The sequence below is a fragment of the Panthera uncia genome, chromosome C2 (assembly GCF_023721935.1).
Source record: "Panthera uncia isolate 11264 chromosome C2, Puncia_PCG_1.0, whole genome shotgun sequence".
NCBI classification, from domain to species: Eukaryota; Metazoa; Chordata; class Mammalia; order Carnivora; family Felidae; genus Panthera; species Panthera uncia.
Window position 1 is genome coordinate 31894628 of NC_064810.1, and position 18110 is coordinate 31912737.

At 37.8% G+C, this 18110-nt stretch overlaps 1 pseudogene; it reads left to right on the forward strand.

Moving 5' to 3' along the window:
* The first annotated feature begins 607 nt into the window (after positions 1-607).
* The window catches only part of LOC125921531 (uncharacterized), a 67947-nt pseudogene continuing 50444 nt past the window's right edge, over positions 608-18110 (forward strand).

Here is an 18110-nt window from a genome sequence, read left to right on the forward strand (position 1 = left end):
GAGCCACCAATGATCACTCAACTTTGTAGAGAGGTTTACTTTAAAAATATTTTTTTAGCACTTATTTATTTTTGAGAGAGAAGGGGAGGGAGAGAGAGAGAGAGAGAGAGAGCGAGCAAGTGGGGGAGGGGGAGAGAAAGACAGGAAGACAGAATTGGAAGCAGCTCCAGGTTCTGAGCTGTCAGCACAGAGCCTGAGGTGGGGGCTTGATTGAACTCACCAACCAGGAAATCATGACCTGAATCAAATTCAGAGGCTTAACCCATTGAGCCAGGCAGGTGCTCAGGAGAGGTTTACTTTAAAAGACAATCTATCTGTGGGGGGTCCTGGATGGCTCATTTGTTTGAGCCCAGATTCTCCATTTCAGCTCAGGTCATGATCCCAGGGTCCTGGGATTAAGCCTTTCATCCAGTGACTCGGGGCTGAGGGTGAAGCCTGTTTAAGATTCTCTCTCTCTCCTTCTGCCCCTCTCCTGCACTTATGTGCTCTCTCTAAAATTAAAAAGTAAAAAAATAAAAAATAAATGATCAACTGTAAAGGGAGGGCACAGACAACTTTAGAAGGGAGCTGGTTGAGAAGGCTGCACCCGGTAGGGAGGCAGCCCGGAAGCACCTGTATGACCAGCCAGACCATTTGGGCTGAGATCCTCAGCCAAGCTGAGGAGGACATCAGGAAGGTAATGGTGGACATGCAGAAGGTCCAGAGAGGGGAGAAGCACTGGCTGACTTTGGGTGACACTTCCCTTCCTTTCTTCAGTGATGGACCCCCAGGAGGAAGAGCAATGGAGGAGGGGGGAGCAGCAGAGAGATCTCGAGGCTAGGAGAGGTGGGGCAGGGGCTCCAGTCCCCACAGGGGTGACCCTCTGATCCTGCTGGGTCTCAATGAAAGATTAACCAGATATTTCAGTATCCAAATGAGAACAACCAGAGTTTCTCTCTGCAAAAGGGCACCGAGTCCTGCCCTGGGGGCACCCTCCAGCCCAGCCACCCTGTGTCACCTGCGAGACTACCGGAAGAGGTCTCAGAGGATGCTCAGCCCCCACAGCTGGGACGAGAGAGATCCCAGGCACAAAATTGCAGGCAGCAGCAGGAGGATCCCAGGGGCGTAACCCCAGCAGCCCTGGGGGTCCACCAGTGGCTGACCAAGTGCTGACCAAGTGCTGACCAAGGAGGAGCCTGTTCCAGAATTGCTGGAGCCTGGGGCCCCCGAAGCTTATCCTGTCTTTGAGCCAGTGTCCCTTGTCCTTAAGACAGCCCAGGTTGATACAGAGGACTGGTAGGGTATCCTCTCGCTCCAGCACATCTGCCTAAATGTCCCCAACCCCTGAGAAGCCGGCCTGCCTGTCCTGTTGTACCAGGGGCCCCTTTGGCATTTTACAAATAAAGACCCTTTTGCCAAATAAATAAATAAATAAATAAATAAATAATCAACTGCATTAATTGATATTCTTTTAAATGTCAAAATTTCATTCAAATTTAAATTGCCGGGGTGCCTGGGTAGCTCAGTTAGTTGAGTGCGGGACTCTTGATTTTAACTCAGGTCATGATCCCAGGGTCATGGGATAGAGCCCCACAATGGGATCCACACTCAATGTGGAGCCTGCTTAGGATTGTTTCTCTCTCTCCCTCTGCCCCTCTCCCCTGTTTCCCCCTCAAATAAAAAAAAAAAATTAAATTGCCTGTATAGTTGGTAGTAATTAAGCAGCCCATAGATTTCTGGTTATGTTCCTTACATTAAGCAAAATTCTTTTTGTTGTTGTTGTTTTTAATTTGTTTGTTGGATTTTGAATAACGGTAAATAGAATGCCAAAAGGAGATTTTACTTTTCCAAAATCAAATTTTTGGTTCTTTACGTTCCTAACCATTTTAGGATAACATTTCCCATAGTTGTTTCCATATAAGATTTTTGGTGAGTATTCGATTCATCCCAGTTCAATTCAATTGTTTGAATACTATGTCTATTTTTATGACATCGTGATCTTTTTTTTTTTAATGAAAGATAAAGCTATATAAAAGGTAACTAATTATCCAGTGATTATTTCTAATGAAAGGGATCTGATTAAAAAAAAAAACTTTTGAGAAATTAAAAGAAGAGTGCCGTGTGTCCTCTGCATACATGTCTGTACTAGTTCCCGTAGCTGGGAAAATGATTTAAAGTACAGTACGTGCAACCTGTTTTTCTGGTAATTACAAATCAAGACATATGTCTTTGCAACAGGAAGAAGCCAGCTGCCATTTTAAGCATTTCTCTGTCCCTGCTGACTTAATTCCATTACACAAAAGTCCCAACAAAGGTAATTTCAAACAGAGCATCCTCCTGCAAGATCTTTCTTTTGCTGAATTTCTTGAGTTTGAATTGCGGGACTACTAACTAGAAATGAAAGTATCCCATTAAACTGTTAGGTTTATTCTCCTTTAATACTCTAATCATCCCAGAAAGTCATAGAGGAAAAAAAAATTCTGCACAATGTCGAGACAAATTATATTTTGCTTTTCTGTTCTCTTGCCTTTATGATTTAATTCATGAACTAAAAAGATTTATGAACACTCATTGCTTATAAATTTGACAGATCCATTTACCATTTATACACGTTTTAAATTCAAATACACAGAATAAAACTATTACACATATTGAAGAGAACTGAAGCTATTTTTAAATTAGTCAATCTACTGATATTGTAGTATTTAGAAGGAGTTAAGAATATTAACTTTTAAAATTGTACAACTGAATAACATGAACTCTTCAGTAAGAAGTAGGCAGTTTGCTTTACTGACAAACTATTTTCCTAAGTGTCTGTGCATAATGGAAGCGTGAGACCAGAGCTAAAGTACATTGAGACGATATAGTTCATCGAATGTGTTATTTTCTTTATGTTCAGACTGTAGCATTCACTATTTCCCAAATGTTTAGCTAGCTGATATTAGATATGAAGTACTATTATGAGTCCTTGAGACAAATTGTTAAGGATTTAGTGGGAGAGACAGACAAATTGCTAAGTTATGCGAGAAATGCTATAGTAGATATATGATTAAATCAGAAGAGAAAGAAAAATTCATTCTGACTAGTTGAATCTGAATGAATTAATTTCACAAGAGAAGACAATGCATGTGCGCACACACACACACACACACACACACACACACACACTAATTTCCAAGTATGAGAAACCATACTTGGACTAGTCATGTGATTGCTTACTCTCATATAGAGTGATGGGAACTGCAATATGGTTGTATCCGATGATCTTTCACCTGCTTAATCCCTCAGTTCCCAAAAGTGCTAGGGCTAAATGCAGAGGGCTCTTTGTTATGCCTTGTTAAATAATTCTGATTTATTCAGTCAATGGGAAGTCACTAGGAAGTTCATAGGAGTTTTAGGCGGAGGGCTATCCACAGTGGAAGTGTGGAGGATGTACCAGAAGTTAGGTTCCAAAGGAATAAAAAATGAGTTATTTCCATAGTCTAGGAAAGGCACTACAATGTCACTGCTGCTGTCACTACGTCTACTTACTGCCACCACCAAGACCACCACCACTATTGGATAGAGTTCAATGAGTACTCACCATGTGCCAGGGACTCCTCTCAACTTTTAACACGTACGATCAGAATTGATCTTCACCACAGTGTATACAGCAAGGAGAATGATAAGGAACAGTCAGAACTATTTCTTTTCCCCCATTCTTTTCTGCACTATTGACTACCTCTTGGCCTCATCCAGATATCCAGGCTCTTGCCTTCATCATGTGATCTCAGTCAACTTCCTCCTGACCTTTTCTGCTCCTTTGCTTTCCAAAGGCCTGATTTACTATCTGCACTGCCCTCACACGCGTACCCCCGATTACTCCGCATCCCATCATGCCACCAGAGCTGCCTACTAGAATCCCAACATCAGATCAGTGCCATACCCCACATCACTGCTCTGCAATTACACATCTGAGTGCTCGGGATTATATCACTTAAATATGTTGATTGGCACAACAACAGTTCAAGGTTTCCAATCACAGCAGTGCTTTCGGCACCACTGACCAACCTTTACAGATTTGCCATCAGCTCCGCGCTTAATTCCTGGCCTCCTTTGACACATTTGCCATGACTCACGAGTTATCTACTCAAACTGGTAATGGACACCACTAAGCAGTGAATTTGCTAAACCTAATATATTTCTTCCCTACTTAAGGGTCTTTAGAAATAATAATAAAAACAATAATATTAAGAATAAATAATAGGTCAAATCTAGAGATATAGATTTTGGAGTCACTGGCATATAGATCTCAGTGGAAACCATGTGAGTGAGTGGAATCACCGTTTTCATAAATGCATTTTATTTTCAAAAACACTACCCACAAACAGCATTTCCATAAATACTACCCAGGAGAGTAGTATCACACAGGTGCGGGTCTATAACCTGACATCTAAGAACTCCGAAAGTCAGTTTCCCATTCATACAACATCCACAGTACTTACATTTTTATTTAACGGCGAGAAGACATCGTTTTTTTCATTTTAGAAGAAAGGCTAACAAAATTAATCTTTGACCGGAATTAATCAATGACCAGAAGAGATTTTCAGGGCCTTCAGGGAAGTTTCATCAGACCAACCAGAAAACTACAACTTTCCTGAGTTAATACAATGTTTTCAAGACTCCGCTAGTTGTGCTCTGGCTTTAGGCCATTTCCTTTTTCTGGATTAATACAAAAGTTCTTTGTTCCTAGGCACTTTCAGTTTTGGCTGAAAGGGATGGATTTCTTTTCTTATGTATTCACATGAGCTGGGCAATCTGGAAGCCATGATAAGGTGGGTGTGTGCAACTTCTAGATTCATTAATTTGTCCCTCTATACCCACTTCTGGAGGAGTCTGTCTTCATGACCATCAACATAAGATCAGAATACTACATAGAAGAAATGAGGAACTTTACCTTGAAGTTTAAGAAAATGTTTTAACCGGGGCACCTGAGTGGTTAAGTCAGCAAAGTGTCTGACTCTTGCTTTTGGCTCAGGTCACGATCTCACGGTTCATGAGTTTGAGTCCCGCATGGGGCTCCATGCTGACAGCATGGAGTCTGCTTGGGATTCTCTCTTCCCTTCTCTCTCTGCTCCTCCCCACTTGTGCACACACATGCTCTCTCTCTCAAAATAAAAATCAACTTAACAAAAAAAAAAAAAGAGAGAGAAAATCCCTTAACTTAAAGAATATCCTTCAAAAACATGCTCTTCTTTGTCTTCTTTGCCTGTTTCTAACAGGCAGCAAAAGCACACATTTTAATGATATTACTTTTGCTTTATAAAGGGGTGACAATAACTGTTCAGACCTTAGCAGTTTGTAAGTCGAGAGGCTTCTATATACACTTAAGGGACAAGCAAGTGTGTTGGACATTTCTCCCGTGAGCAATCACAATATGCGTTTCATGGCAGAGAGTTAATGGAAATGCCTCAGGTACTAAGCTAAAAAGTGAATCATTATGTCAATTAAAAACATTAATTGAGGTAATTACAAGAAGATCATAGTTAATATAGAATTTAGTTATAATTTAACCAATTATCTTCAGTCATACAGAAAAAATAATGGAGCTGTTTATCTAAAGTATTTACCTAACTGAAAGTTGCAACTACAGAGAGGCCACATTTACGCAGTGAAAATACGAATCTGAACTAGACCTTCCACAAGCCTCCTTGTAAAGTAATGAATCCCCTGAGGACAAGGTGGTTTGGAGAGAATACAAGACTTCTAAAACCATGATGATATATCGCCAAATCAGATTCCTTAATTTTGACTTTGTTTGAAATGAGTCTCATTTAAGTGTAATTGCTAACATCTAACACTAACCCTCTCTGGTTGTGGAGCCGGAAGGTATTTCTGTACATATGAAATATGAGATCTAGTTCCTGATTTTCTTAGGCTGAATAAGTGGAATAAAATTTCATTTATAGATCAAGGAGCAAAAAATGAAATTAAAAGATAGCATTCTGCATATAAACTTTTGTGGTTTCTTCTTTACATTCAAAGAACAAACAGTCTGTTTGCTAGTCTGTTTTTGATGGTTTCAAATATCGGTTTTGAGCCGTCTCTGGAACAGACTTCTTTGCTTGAATTCTGGCTTTATTACTTATACAGCTACATGATCTTGGTCATATTGGCTATTCTCTTTGCCTTAGTTTCTTTATCTGTAAAATGTGATTGTGAAAATAATACCCCCCATATGAACATTACAAAGTTAAATGTTCTAATAGCTGTAAAACACTAAGAACAGTGTTTGGCACAAACCAAACACTATATACCAAGCACTATATATACTGGTACAGGGAAATGAAGTACAATTCAGGAGTAAGCGTTAGTCATCAGGGGTCCGAAGTAACAAGCAAAGGTCAGAGAAAAGATTCTACTTGACTATGATCTCTGTCTCCACTTTGGATCTGATTTCAGAAGGCTGATAGGTGTCCCTAGGGCGTCATAATTGGTTATCCTAGAAGGATATGAAGCCAATAGTGCTTTGTGATTGGGGAAGGTCCCTTTAATTTGCTGATTCTCCAGATAATACTTTTTGCTTCTATAAATCTGTCTTAGGATTTCAACACATGTATTGGAATCCAAGGTGTGTCTGGGTGTGCTTTACTTACATTTTCCCATGATGAAGTCTTAGTGTATTTTTAATAGTACTTGCATATTTGAGACCTAGTTTCCACTTCAAAAAAGGAGACAGACTTCAGAAATGTAGGAATTTTAACTAAATCTCTTCTTTCTCAAACCTAATCATAATTTTTACAATGGAATAGTAGTCTTCCTGCATACGGGAGGGCATGAATGAGTATATAATATTATACCCATTCACACGTTTTGCCATAATAAATCAGTAATGTACTGCACTACTTATCATGTATTTTATTGCCTTCAACCTTTTTTTTTGGCCATGAAATTGAAAAATACTGCAAGTTTGGACATGTCACGGTTAAACATCAAGCTCCTTTTCCCTCTACAAATATCCACTTATATATCAATGAATTACTATTTAAAATGTACTTCTTTAGACCACCCGTCATATCAAGTCCTCCGTGTTACTATAAGATTACCTCTTTATTTATCTGTGCTGGTAAGTTAATTATAAAAATGCTTGCAGTGAGCAAACATTTTGCTTGCCTAGTCAGCATCTTAAACTAGATTAATCTTCTAGCAACACTTAATGGAAACTAAATCACACATCAACATGCTATAACAATATAATGATGAAACAGCAAATGAATCACTCAATTAAATCCTTGATAAATATCAAAAACATACTTTGCTCCTATAATTCATGAAGTCAAAATAAGCCTTTCTACTTTCTCTCTGCTTTAAAAAAAATGGCCAAATTCTGAAACATAAACATCAAGAAATGCATTTTGATTATATACATAGTTAAAAAAGAAAAAAAAAAAACTACTTACTTCAATTATTGGTTAAACTTCCAAACAAAGGAGGAACCATATTTGATATATGACATCCTATCACGTGTAATGTCAACATTCGCAGAAAATATATGGTCAATCATTAAAATGATATAGCTACAGATACAGAAACATACATAAATTGAAATTGTTTCATTTTCTGTCTGTATATGAAATGTTTTCACAATAGTTTTTGTTACTGCTGGATTGGTGGTTAATGTTGACCTTATTTCAAGGGTTTTAATTTTCAAATTTCCATGATCCTGATAGTTCAAGTTTTATTTCATTCTAAATGCCATATTTGTTCACTTTTTGCCCGCCCTATCAAGTAAACTATGAAAATTATTTTCCAAGCCTCATTTTATTAATCTAGAATTTGCCAATTTTATTAATATAAACATATCTAGGGTTATGAGAAAAATCTGAAAAAAAATCTGTGTGTGTGTGTGTCAATTTTTTATTTGCATTGTAGTTAGTTAACATATCATGTAATATTGGCTTCAGGAATAGAATTTAGTGATTCATCAGTGACATACAGCACTCAGTGCTCATACAACAAGTGCCCTGTTTAATGCCCATCACCCATTTAGCCTAAAAAATTATAAGCAACATGGTAAACTTTTTTATTAAAAAGCACATGAGGGGCAGTGCCTGGGTGGTTCAGTCGGTTGAGCATCCGACTCTAGATTTGGGCTCAGGTCATGATCTCGTGGTTCCCCACCATGCTGACAGCATGGAGCCTGCTTGGGATTCTCTCTCTCCCTGTTTCTCTGAGCCTCCCTTGCTTGTGCACGCCTGGTTGTGCTCTCTAAATACCTAAATACATAAACAAGCACATGATAGGGGGTCTAGAATTACTAAGTTCCATCAGTCATGGCTTTTTGTTCTCAATAAGTGTACAATCCAACTGGGATGTAACAGCTATATATAAACACAAGAGGCCTAAAAACAGAGGGAGTATGGACCTTGGAATTAGTGGGTTGGGGATCTTCTGAGGATTTCTGGAGTCAGTGATCCTTGAGCTGAGACTCCTTCAGAAACTTTAATCACCAGATAAAGAAAAAAAGAAAGATAATTTCAGGCAAATTGTGGAATATTCTTTGGATTCCATATATGGCAGTGGCACCCAAGACAATAGTATGAAAGATCATAATATATGTGCTCTGACAAAGTTTTGGATGGAGTTCAAACATTACCAACTTCAGGTTTCAGTAAGTTTTAATTACTAAATGTTTCTTTTAAGAAGAGTTTAGTTATCTCTTAATTACATGATATTGGCCCAATGTCTTGATGATCATATGAAAATGTAAATCCTTTATACATGAAATACATTTATTTTTTAAAAAATTTATGGGGCGCCTGGGTGGCGCAGTCGGTTAAGCGTCCGACTTCAGCCAGGTCACGATCTCGCGGTCTGTGAGTTCGAGCCCCGCGTCAGGCTCTGGGCTGATGGCTCGGAGCCTGGAGCCTGTTTCCGATTCTGTGTCTCCCTCTCTCTCTGCCCCTCCCCCGTTCATGCTCTGTCTCTCTCTGTCCCAAAAATAAATAAAAAACGTTGAAAAAAATTAAAAAAATAAAAAATAAAAAATTTATAAATGGGAGTTCTGAGCAAATCTTAAATGACAATGGAAAAAAAGAAAGAAAACAACATGAAATCAATTCTTGACCATCCATAAGTGAATTGACTCTAAGCGCTTGTAAAATGTTTGTGAAGATTTTGTGTTTTTATTTATTTTTATTTTTTATTTTGTTTTTAATTTTTTAATGTTTATTTTTGAGAGAGAGAGTCAGAGCATGAGTGGGGGAGGGGCAGAGTGAGAGGGAGACACAGAATCCAAAGCAGGCTCCAGCAGCACAGAGCTTGACGTGGGGCTCAAACACACAAACAGTGAGATCATGACCACCCCATGAACCATGAGATCATGACCTGAGCCAAAGTCAGGCGCTTAACGAACTAAGCCACCTAGGCACCCTTTGTGTGCTTTTATAATTGTTACTTCACCTTCCCCAGCTTTGTCTTTATAAACTTTAATCCACGTGACTCTCACCCAATGTAGTACAAAGCTAAAACTAAATATAGCAAAAATAAATAAAATAATTACAAAAGTAAATTTATACAAACTTGAAGCTTATCAATATATAGAGCAGCTATATGTTTGCAACAGTACAAATGATGATGATGATAAAAACAACAGTAACAACAACAACAACAACAACAACAATAGCTCTCCCCTATTGAGGACTAAGTTTCAGTCATTTTACATGGATTAGAACTATTATTCCTCAGGACAACCTCTTATAAGATGGATACTCTTATCGTCACCATTATGTGGTCAAGAAACCTGAAGGACAGCACCATAACTAACTTTCTTTAGTTCACAGAGCTAATGAGTGAAAACGCTGGGAGCAAGCTGGCTCCAGATTCCAGAGTGCTGAGACATGGTGCAGGATATTCAAATAAGATGATGCTCTTGAATCAAATCTCCTCTTTGAAGACCAATCGTTCTTATCTTTGGCTGCATCCCAGAGCGGTCTTTAAAGCCTTTAACCACAGATGGCTGTGCTCCCAACCAATAGTTTCTGATTCAGTAAATAGATCTGTAATGGAGATTGTGTCTTTATCCTTTTAAGAAGCTCCACAGGTAATTCTGATGCACACTTCCAGGGTTAAGAACCTTGATGTAGATATTCTGAAGCCCTGTGGTAGCTAATGGCAATGTCATATCCTAAGCTAATTTGCTATATCATATTTGCCAGCCTTCATCCACATGAGGGCAAATTAAGGCTTAACCAAGACAAATATTTCCAGTATTTCTTTGGATATATTTTACAATGAATCTCAATTTGAAGGGAATAAATGGCTGTCTTTTAAAAATAATAGCATTTTCTTATTATGCATCTTTGTGTTGGAAAAAAATCAACTTCCTATCTAAAACGTGATCCTGATTGAACCAGAAATTCAGGTAAACAGGACACAAGCAAATAATTATATGAGATTTGTTACAGGTAGCTAAATTATATGAGATTTGTTACATCTTCTCTAAAAAGAAGTTGATAGTCACACTTAAATAACTAGGGTCTATTAAAGAACTTAAAAAGTTTAACTCTTGGATCAATAGTACAAAGGAATGGGCAACATTTTAGAAGACAATAATGAAATCTGGCAAGCCTGAAAATGTTTAAATTCAATGTTGAATTCTACTTTTTTGGCATAAACTATAAAGTTGAAGGGATAAAAATGTTAGTATAGAAAAGAGCAATACTCACTTGTTGTTTGTTGTTGGTCTCTTAACTTTTTATGGTTGCTCTAACCAATAGCAGATATTTGTGAATACTAAAACTCATTTCAAACTTAAAAGCCTATTGGTTAAAAAAGGTGATATATTTCTTGATTAAAATAGTAATTGTTCTCAATTAAGCAAATGTCCTTAGCAACTTCCAAAAGCAGATCAGTGCCATCTAGTGGCGAAACCAGTTAACAGATTATCCTTTCTGATCAATGTCAGTAGAGGGTGCCTATGATAGATACTATATATATACATATTTTTTTAATGCAAATTTAGTTCCTAAAGAGATTTAATTCAGTGTACAATAATGAGACAAACATACAATAACTGCACTAAAATAAAAGCTTAATATTTAATGATTTAGTAAGGAATGAGGAATTATGTGTATCTAAGACATAGACAGTATGTGAAATATATAAGAAAGTAGCTTTAATGTATAAACAAGACCTTATACAGGGAAAGGATCATCAAAGACAGTATGTGAAATATATAAGAAAGTAGCTTTAATGTATAAACAAGACCTTATACAGGGAAAGGATCATCAAATAGTTTTTTAAAATACAGTAGAATAAAGTATATTTTCAGTGTCAAGAGTGTGCTTAAGGTTATCGTAAGTAGGAGGGCTAATAATTCACAATAAAAGTTGATAATTTGCTTTTTTCTGTTTCCTTATAGAAAAGACTAGACAAAAATTTGATATAATTTCAAACATGGTATTTAAGCTGGAGAAAAGAAGTTACCAAGCAAATTGCTTGATAACCAGAAGACTCCATGGAAAGCTATATAATTTTTCTCACTGCAGATCCTGGGTAATAGATAAAAATGTATGCCTCTACAGATGTTCATGAACTCTCTTACCATGAGGAGAAAAGAATGGACTAGATAAAATTAAGTTTCCTTTCAGGCTTTAATTGCGTTAAAAGCCACATATCCTCCCTTATAATTCATCTTTTTGGTTTTGAGATAATATGCCTGTTTGACCCCACTGAAGTTCTGCCTTTTGTTAGTTCTCTTCCTGAGACTCCAATTAACTTTACAAAATTTCTCTTCAGTGAGGAAAATCTAGGCAAAAGGATTAATTTAGCTAACAATGCTCTAATATAAAAATCTCTGCAGGAGCTTTTTCTGACCTATTCCAGGGACTCTGACAACTCAAATGCCGTGATGATGAAAGAGCTCTTCATAGCCCAGGAGATAAGGGAAAAACCCATTGCATCAGATCCAATTGCTCTTAGAGGAAGTCAAAAGAATCCAAAATGGTCTTAATGTCTAAAAATGCCACATTTTCTATCTAGAGACTAGGATCCAAAAGGGTACAGAAGGTTGACTTATCAGTGATGTAATTTTCTCAGCCTGATGAGGAAGGCTTTTATATATTCCAAACGAGCTATTGGAAAGGGAGAGCCATTCTTTTTCTCAGCCACTCAGAGGAAACAATATGGATATGTGCAACACAGAGCTATGAATAAGACCACTCATGCAGCCTCTCTTGCCCCAATCTTAAGCATGATGACTTTTCTTGGTCTGCCTCGGAAACACAGAAGCAGCTGCAATTTCTTTCCTTCTCAAAAACCACTCACTCTTCAGTGAGACCCTTTGTTCCTTTCTTGCCCTGTATTCAGCATGACCATGACATATAAATTAAGAAAGAAACGTAAGGAACTGTGGTAATGTTGTCATTTTAAATTATTTTAAATTATTTTAAATTTCCTCATTGATGATACCAATGATTTCATAACTTTTTGAAACCACTTTTACACGGACTATCTTCAGATAACATATCATGATCAGGTACAAATGAACATTACATGGTATGGTTACTTGACAAATTTTACCTGGAAGCCCACATAAGTATAATGTGCATAATTAAGTCATGACTGCTAATTCTTTGCAAAGAATGATACCAGAGGGCCTACGATAGATATGCACACACATGTACACAAGGCATACACATGTGCTCCTGCACAGGCTCACATGTGAACACCTATGCATATTTAGACATGCACCTATGTGCTCATGCAGACATATCTACCCTCATATTCCCTTCCTCTGACTTACAAGGTGAAAGCCCCCATATCAGATTTATAATAAAAATAACAATAATCATTTTGGTGATCATTTGCAAAGAGGCAATTTTCACCATATGGACCATGGTCCAAATTCTGAAGGATTTGAATATAATGAAGGTTTAAAAATAAAGTTTTCATTTTAAATATGTGAATTATTTCACTCTAGAATATTATAAATTTTAAGTCATTGATAACTATGTACTGTCATAATTTAAATTATACGGTCACAATTTTCAGGGATTAATCAATCTGGTGGTTTTTGTATAACATTGGTTCTTAACCATACTTTGCTTTTGTTTTCATTTTCAAAATATATTTTCATTATCAAAAAACTTACTGACATTGAAAACTCATACAAAACATTTTTGTGACATTCATGTTAATCACATAAAACTTTAGTTTTAACATGTTTAAGCATGTACATCTCCTGAATGTATATGACTTTTCTAAGGAATTGGCTGAGGATATACTGTGGTACCTGATGCAACACTGAAGCCATGATAGTAAACATTCTTAGAAATAGTATCCTTTAGGGGCTATCTTTTCTCCTAACACCGGGGGGCAATTTCCATTCTGGCTGAGGTCTAAAATAAATTAGTCATTCTTCACTCTAACTACAGCCTCATTCAATTTGCAAACAAAAATAAACATGGAATGCATCTGAATTTCCAGTCCTGAGAATCTTCTAGTTCCATCTTGTCTATTGACTCTCTCCTTGCTTCACTTCCTTTCCCCTTATGATTAAAGTCTAAGGTTCATCTGTGACCATAGCCACATTGTACCACTATTCTCGGTCTCCATGTGCCATTAATCTCCTTTCTCACTTGCTTGGCAAAAACACAACCATGTATCAGTCCAGCTCTTGGCCCGCAATCTGCACATATGTATTAAATTCATTGTCAATAACCTTTACTTGGTCCTGAAGGAGAACAAACAAATACAATTCTGTAGTAGCTCCCTCTCCCATTTCCAGGGGTTGAGACTATGCACCATTTCCCCCTCAGTCTGAAATCTTGGTTCCTTCATATCTCTGCTCTATCATCATAGGACCTTCAACTTATAAAAAAATAGAAACCATGGCATGAAAGTACCACTGATCTCCTCCACTGAATCTTTCAACTTGCATCTGTACTTCTACTTTTAGCTCTCCCTTCTATTAAAATGGTATTGCTTTGCTTTGAATAACTGGGTATTCTCTCTGTACTTCTCCATTGGATTACATCTATTCCAGGCTTCTAGGGACCTGGAACTTTTGATGATAAGCCCTCATCCTTTTATGTTTAATTCTACCTATAGAGAAGCTGCTTAGGCTGACTCTGGAATCAGACAGACCTGGTGCTCTTTACAGTCTTGTTGCTTACCAGCTAGCAATCCAGGGCAAGATATTTAATATCTTCATCCTCAGTTTCCTTACCTTACAATGGGACTAATAGTAGCAAATACCTCACAGGATTGGAGTGATGAATGAATGAGAAAAACGGATCAGGTAAAAACCTGGCATGAGGGGCACCTGGGTGGCGCAGTCGGTTAAGCGTCCGACTTCAGCCAGGTCACAATCTCGCAGTCCGTGAGTTCGAGCCCCGCGTCAGGCTCTGGGCTGACAGCTCAGAGCCTGGAGCCTGTTTCCGATTCTGTGTCTCCCTCTCTCTCTGCCCCTCCCCCGTTCATGCTCTGTCTCTCTCTGTCCCAAAAATAAATAAGAAATGTTGAAAAAAAATTAAAACAAACAAACAAACAAAAAAAAAAACAAAACCTGGCATGAATGTTTTTTTTTCCATAAAATCTTGCTATCATTGTGCTTCCCAACTGGGTTCAAATAAACCTGTCCTACGGGGGGTGTGGGAGGACAGCAGTCTCCCTTAAGCTCAACACCTCTTGTCAATTACTATCTGATTTCACTCTTCTACTTCACTATGAAATTTCTTAAAAGCAGTGGTCTATTTCACGTCTAATTGTCTCCCAACCTACTCCTTCTGGCTTTGACCTTCACCACTCTACTGCAAAGCCTCATAAAAATCACCAACATCAACTCCCTGTTGAAAGACCTTTATCTTAGTTGCTCTCTTGATAAGACAATGTTGGACATGCCTTACTTACTCATCCCCTCTCTGTTTTGGCCTCCCTGGACTCTGTTCACTATAGAATGTCCAGCACTCAGCTGGCACAATATATGACACATAATAGACACAGATACACAGATAAATATGTGTTGTATGACTTAACAATTAACATATGAATGACAGCTCCAGGGTCAAAGTCACCATTTATTTCTACAGAGTTTTCAGACTTTGGAATGGTCATTTCACTTAAGAAACAGCTGGAATTCTGAATTCCTTCTGAGGCAGTTAATTCCATATTAGACTTCTGGGGAGAGGCTAAAATCACATTAGTCTCTTAGGAACACTCTATATTAAGGATGTCCTAGAAAGAGAGAAGCCTTTAAGTTTACATTATGTAGCTTTCAAAGCTGTTGCACTTGGTCAGAAATAGGAAAGAGAAATGGTGAGATATTTCCATGAAGGCTCAAATTACACTATTTTGCAAAGTTTAAAATTTGCCCATCATTACCCATAAGTTGCAGCTATACATTATAATTATTTAATCTACATTTCTCGTTAAACACTTAAATTATGTCACTTCACCAATTTACAGAAATTATGTGATTAGGTGTAATTATACTAAATAGCTGAACACAATTAAAAAATCCTACACGTGGGAAGTGTCATCTATAGTACAGTAATTTTTTTTTTCCCTCTTGACTCACTGTCCTTGGTCTCTGTCACAAGGAGATAAAGGCCGGCTCACTTCCAATGGGCTAAGAGAATTTCCAGCTTTCAGGTGACCTCTGGCTCAGGGGCACCTACAGCAAGTCTCTCCTTGCGGTAAGCATTATTTTCAGGCAACATGTGTGCAGTTAGTCCCGGAGCTTCTAACCAATAATAACAGCTTCAATGATGCTGACTCTGGTATTCTGTACAACTTGAGGGGCAAGCAGACCTATGAAGGACGGAGGGTTGGAAGTTTATCTTCAGATTTCTCTGCTTTGGAGACCTGTCAGAATGCTGGCTGTTCCCTCTCTGTTGTGAGGCAGCAGCATATGGTGGTTAAGCATACTAAAGCTGGGAACCTGGTTCAGATTCATTGCTTACTAAGCCGTGTGAATGGACAATTCACCTCAAAGCAACTTTGTTTCTTCCACTATAAAATGTGGATGATGATCAGGGACAATGACTGTGGCCAATAACAGCACCATTGTAGATTTGAGTATGTATCACTATTTAAGTCTTAGTTTAATATCGCTTCCTCAGAGGCCTTCCCTGATCAACACTTTCCACTCTTCTGGCAATGTGTAATTGAGGGTTTTGGGTTTATTAGGTTACTACTGCTCTCTTGTATGAGGCTTTGCATTTCACGAAAGTAGACTGGAATGATGTTTTCTTTTGGCCAGTGCACTGCCCAGCATATAGAGAATGCTGAATGGATGAACAAATGATGAATGAATACTATACATTTTCTTTTCTGCACTTTTCTCTTTGCTTTTCCTTTGTCTTTGGCCACAACCAAATAGTCAGTGTGGCTTCAATAGTGACCTGACAAACTCATTCATACTAAAGTCCTAGGGACGCTTTGCCAGGATCACAAGCATGACTTTGTAGAAAATCACTTTCTAAAAATATCTGCACATTATTATGCAAGTGATAGATGCTATTACTACCATCTGCACATTAAAAGAGAGTAGACTGTATCTGCAGTCCATGGATACTGGAACTCAGTGGGCTCAAGGGTTGGTGATGGAGTTTTCTGGGGGCTCAGCGCTCCCACAAACCAACCTCCTAAAATTCTGCCAGGTGTGAGACTGTTATGCCTGGGAACCAGGCTTGCCCTAACTAACCACAGGAACGGGTTCTATTGCTGCAAATATCCACTGCCGTTTCTCCCCCAGGCACCCTCAGCTGCTTGTCTCACTCCGCTGTCCTCACTCCTCCCCGACATCCGACTCTGATTTCAGCGTGTGGTTTCAACTACCTGTTCTGATTTTGACCATTTAAATCCACTTCCACTGTTTTTGCTCTTGTCTCACCCAGGAAAAAAAATTACTAAATACAGGCGAGTTGTACTTTTAGTCGCTTGGACACGCCCGAACAGATTAAAATATTAGTTCACATTTCATACCATAAAAGCTTTCTTTTCACAGACTCAGCAATGATGCCTTAAGGAATACCTGTTCCTTTGTGCATTTCTTTAATCTGATTTGACTAATACATGTTTAATTTACACAAAACTTTGCAGGAAAACACCTATTTTGCATAACTAATACCTTCAAATACCTTGTGAATTCATAGAGAAGTGAGTTTACACAATCTGTAAGGCAATCTGAACAGCGAGAAGCGAATTAGAAAATTTTTTCTCTTATATACATCATCAAAATTAATATGTCTAAAACCAATTGCACTAGTTAATGTAAAGACATAAGAGATCCACAAAACTAAATTCAGAAAGATACTGTCTTTTTCTTCTCTCTGCTTTAAAACATAGCAAGCTATAAAAAATCTGCAAATTCTTGGTCACATAGAAATCTAAATTCTCCCTGTAGAAAGAATACAATATGAGAAAACCCAAATAAGTTCCATGTGTGAAATCCCTTTGGCCCACTTACCCAAGCAACTTCCCTTACACATTTTAGGAAAAGTCAGCTCATAGCACTTACTGAATACCAGGCTTCCGGTCTATTTCAACACAAAGGAGATCCTTGGATTTTGCCTACCAAAATCCACACAAAAAAAGAAAAGTGATTGGTAGTGGGTTTTTCCCTTTCCTGACTCTCCCTTCTCTGACCTCATACAATTCTCACAAAGGTAGTTTAGATAATCCTTTGCTTTGATTTTTGCAAGTACGATGAGAAAACACCTATTTTCCATTCGCTACATTGTTCTGCCATCTGTAGGTCAGTGAGCAAACTTCTCAGAAAAATCTTTCATGGCACAGTTAAATGTAACCATTTTCATAATTTCTTACTTCTTGCAGAATTTTTTTTAAAAGGGGGTACAGATTTAAAATTCTTACAGAATTTTTTTTGAGGGGGTGGAGATGGTCTTAAATGAATGTGCAGATTTCTTGTATATTTCTAACAGTATGCCATTGTGGAAAAGACACTGTAATATGAAAAGGTCTGTCACTTATATTCCTTAATTTTTTTCAAGTAAAACTGAAATCTTTACTAAAAACAATTCATCAAATTTTCATTTCTAAAAATTTTGCATATAGTTGCTAAATTTAAATGTAAGGTAAAAATATAGATAAAATGTAAGTTCAAAATAGAAGAGGAAATTTTCAAA